Source organism: Papaver somniferum, chromosome 11 (assembly GCF_003573695.1).
Source record: "Papaver somniferum cultivar HN1 chromosome 11, ASM357369v1, whole genome shotgun sequence".
Taxonomy (NCBI): Eukaryota; Viridiplantae; Streptophyta; class Magnoliopsida; order Ranunculales; family Papaveraceae; genus Papaver; species Papaver somniferum.
The window spans coordinates 64,213,240-64,218,260 of record NC_039368.1 but is presented as its reverse complement, the minus strand read 5'-3'; positions in this window follow the sequence as shown (position 1 = coordinate 64,218,260).

Below are 5,021 nucleotides of genomic sequence, written 5' to 3'. Positions count from 1 at the left end.
CCTGACATGATCATTTCCGAACATATGTTTCATCCATCTGTCCCAAGAATGCAATGGAGTTTGGTAAATTTTGGAATCCACTGGAGAGACACTGCAGACGAAAGCATGGCTCCGGACGAGCAACAAGAGGGTCGACACCTCCTTTCATGTGGACAGGAGTTTCTATAGTTTTAACAGAATAAAGACTCCTTCTTGCTCCATGAACGGGAATAGATGACTGGTCGTGACTATGCCACCTCGGGCCCGCAATATCCCTCCTGAATTCTTCCTGAGTTTTACTGTCGGGCTGTTTGATCTTCTTAAACGAACTCAAAACCTAAATATTCCTGCGTAGGGAGATGTGGAATTCTTTTTCTATCAAAATGGAGGGGCGGACCGTCAAAATACGAGTTCGTACGAGAATTCTAAAACGATTTTAGTGAGGGGCGCTAATTAGGGTTCCAACATGCCAAACCCTAATTTAGACAAAGTTTCCATCTTCCCACGGAACTGAAGCAAGTTGTCATCTTCCCGAAGACAGTCGTCACCTTCCCACGTAATTGAAACAAGTTATTATCTTTCCGAAGCCAGTCGTTACTTTCCCACGGAACTGAAACAAGTTGTTATCTTCCCGAAGCCAGTCGTCACCTTCCCACGGAACTGAAACAAGTTGTTATCTTCACGAAGCCAGTCGTTACCTTCCCATGGAACTCAAACAAGTTGTTATCTTCTCGAAGCCAGTTGTCATCTTCCCACAGAACTGAAGCAAGTTGCCATCATTCCACGGGCCCGCAACATCCCTCCTGAATTCTTCCTGAGTTTTACTATCCGACTGTTATCACCTCCTAACGAGCTCAAAACCTAAATATTCTCGAGAAGGGAGATAGAAAATTATTTTCCGATCAAAATGGAGGGGAGGACCGTCAAAATCCGAGTTTGTATGAAAATTCTACAACGATTTTGGTAAGGGGCGTTAATTAGGGTTTCGACATGCCAAACCCTAATTTGGACAAAGTTGCCAGGCGTTGTCACCATCATTTGGTAGTCGACGTTCCAACGCCACCACCACCGTTTGGTAGCCGAAGTTCCGAAACCAGTTTCCACCATTCATCAGACCGAAGACAGTATCCAGCGCCAGCGGTTCCATTCCAAGCCGCACACTGCCAGCGGCTCCATTCCAAGCTGCACCATGCCAGCGGCTCCATTCCAAGCCGACCAATGCTAGCGGCTCCATTCCAAGCCACACAGTGCCAACGGCTCCGTTCCGCGCCAAGCCAAGCAACGCCACGACCAAACCGAGCCAAGCCAACTACTCAATGCTAAACCGGTGCCAACTGCTCCGTCCAAGCCGGTGCTCGCGGCCAAGCTGATGCCAACAGTCTGCATCCCAGCCAACAACCATCTTTACGACTCCGCGGCCTAGCTAGCAACACCACGAGCAGAATCTACGCAAAGCCACCAACACAAGAATCACGAATTCTCCTTACCTCTCGAAAAGGTTAGACGGATCTTCCTAACCATCTTTTCATGACTTTCCATTTTGATTTTTTCCTTGTATGCCACCATCTTATGCTTACCTCATAACAATGCCCATGTTCCGAGCTAAGCAGGGGACTTAATGTGGATGGTAATTTTTAGCTTATGGTTAAAATCGTAAAACCTTAGTCAAACAGTGACGTCACACTTGAGTAATAATGTCGCCACTAGCATATTTATTGAACCATTCAACATGACTGCGTAAAATGACCGGAGTACCTTTTTTATGCATATGTCATGCTCCACGGCAGAGCCCTCGGTACTGACTGGCATCATCTCTACACATGCCATGCCGGCCACATCTCCGTGCCAAAGGCATGCCAACCATGCCAGCCGCACCACCGTGCCAATGGCATGCCATGCCAGCCACATCTCTGCGCCAAAGGCATGCCAACCATGCCAGCCGCACCACCGTGCCAATGGCATGCCATGCCAGCCACATCTCCGAGCCAAAGGCATGTTGACCATAACATCCGCACCACCGTGCCAATGGCATGCCATGCCAGCCACATCTCCGCGCCAAAGGCATGCCGACCATGCCAGCCGCACCACCGTGCCAATGGCATGCCATGCTAGCCACATCTCCGCGCCAAAGGCATGCCAACCATGCCAGCCACACCATCGTGCCAATGGCATTGCATGCCAGCCACATTCCGCGCCAAAGTCATGCCGACCATGCCAGCCGCACCACAGTGCCAATGGCATACCATGCTAGCCGCACCACAGTGCCAATGGCATACCATGTCAGCCACATCTTCGCGCCAAAGGCATGCCGACCATGCCAACTGCACCACAGTGCCAATGGCATACCATGCCAGCCACATCTTCGCGCCAAGGCATTCCAACCATGCCAGCCGCACCATAGTGCCAATGGCATACCATGCCAGCCACATCTCCGCGCCAAAGGCATGCCGGCCCTACCACATGCCTTAGTCAAACAGTGACGCCACACTTGAGTAATAATGTCGCCACTAGCACATTTATTGAACAATTCAACATGTCTGCGTAAAATTATCGGGGTACCTTTTTTATGTATATTCCATGCTCCACGGCAGAGCCCTCGGTATTGACTGGCATCATCTCTGCACATGCCAGCCGCGCATGCTAGCCAAACAATCCAACCACGCGTGCCACATATTTTAAACTAGGGTTTCGACACGGTAAACCCTAATAGCCACATCTCCGCGCCAAAGGCATGCCAACCATGCCAGCCGCACCACCGTGCCAATGGCATGCCATGCCAGCCACATCTCCGCGCCAAAGGCATGCCAACCATGCCAGACGCACCACCGTGTTAATGGCATGCCATGCCATCCACATATCCGCGCCAAAGGCTTGCCAACCATGCCAGCCACACCACCTTGCCAATGGCATGCCATGCCATCCACATCTCCGCACCAAAGGCATGCCAGCCACACCACTATGCCAATGGCATGCCATGCCAGCCACATCTCCGCGCCAAAGGCATGCCAACCATGCCAGCCGCACCATCGTGCCAATGGCATGCCATGCTAGCCACATCTCCGCGCCAAAGGAATGCCAACTGTGCCATCCACACCATCGTGACAATGGCATGACATGCCAACCACATCTCCGCGCCAAAGGCATGCCAACCATGACAACCGCAACACTGTGCCAATGGCATGCCATGCCAGCCACATCTCCGTGCCAAAGGCATGTCAGACACATCTCCGCGCCAAAGGCATTCCAACCATGCCAGCCACACCTCCGCACCAAAGCCATGTCGGCCATGCCTCCATGCAGCTGGATGCCAAATGAAGGGTTGCAACAATCAACGGCCACCCTTCCTTCTGAGATGCAAATCTCAGCCGTACAAGCTCGCCACAAAACGCCTGGCAACTTTTGGCCCAATGCCAAGCCCTAATTTTGGCCGCGCCTAGACTATGCCGAAACCCTAATTTTGGCCGCGCCTAAAACAATGCCAAAATCCTATCTTGGCCGCGCCTAAGCCATGCCTCCATGCCGCAGGCTGCCAAACGAAGGGTTGCAACAATCAATGGCCACCCTTCCTTCTGAGATGAAAATCTCAGCCGTACAAGTTCGCCACCAAGCGCGTGGAAAATTTTGACCCAATGCCAAGCCTTAATTTTGGCCGCGCCTAAACTATGCCAAAACCCTAATTTTGGCCGCGCCTAAAACTATGCCAAAATCCTAGATTGGCCGCGCCTAAACCACGCCAAAGCCATGCCGTCCGTGCCTCCATGCCGCTGGCTGCCAAACAATGGGTTGCAACAATCAATGACCACCCTTCCTTCTGAGATGCAAATCTCAGCCGTACAAGTTCACCAACAAACGCGTGGAAACTTTTGGCCCAATGCCAAGCCCTACTTTTGGCCGCGCCTAGACTATGCCAAAACCCTAATTTGGACGCGCCTAAACCTATGCTAAAATTCTATCTTGGTCGCGCCTAAGCCATGCCAAAGCCATGTCGGCCATGCCTCCATGTCGCTGGCTGCCAAACGAAGGGTTGCAACAATCAACGACCACCCTTCCTTCTGAGATGCAAATCTCATCCGTACAAGTTCGCCACCAAACGCGTGGAAAATTTTGTCCCAATGCCAAACCCTAATTTTGGCCGCGCCTAGACTATGCCAAAACCCTAATTTTGGCCGCGCCTAAAAATATGCCAAAATCCTAGCTTGGTCGCGCCTATGCCATTCCAAAGCCATGCCGGACATGTCTCCATGATGCTGGCTGCCAAACGAAGGGTTGCAACAATCAACGGCCAACCTTCCTTCTGAGATGCAAATCTCAGCCGTACAAGTTCGCCACCAAATGCGTGGCAACTTCTGCAATGCAAAACCCTAATTTTGGTCTCGCCTAAACATGCCAAAATCCTGACATGCCGCGCCTAAAACATGCCAAAGCCATGTTGGCCATGCCTCCATGGCGCTGCCTGCCAAAACGGAAGGTTGCAATAATCAATGGCTACCTTTCCTCTCAAGATGCAAAATCTTGATCGTCGAAAGTCACCGCCGAGCCGGCAAGCCTTCCAATCTCAACTTTCCAAACAATAGCAACATGCTACGAAAACACCCGAGACATCGAAACATGTCACAAACTGGGGAATGCTCATCAGGGTATTGGTCTGGCGGTTTACAGCGTGTGGCATACACTACGCCCGTTACAAGGAAGTGTCATAAGAGTGAGGCGGTTGGTAAATACAAGGAGTAATGGTGAAAAGTTTCCTTCATTATGGAGACATGAGTTCTAGGCGTTATCCGTTACCGCTTTCTTCCATTTACTCAACCGTTTCCACTTCTTACGAGACCAGGGTACGTTTCGTTGTGACTTGTATAAATAGGTCTCACCTATTTCGAAAACAAGTTTTGGTCAGGAGAATACAACACCCAGAAATCACTTGTTAGCTTCCCAATCTGCTAGTGTTTCACTTTCTGATACAACTTTTCGAACAACCACTCTTCCAGAATCAACTATTCTGGTCTCAACACTCTCTTCGCTTCCCTCCCTAAAACCAACCCTTC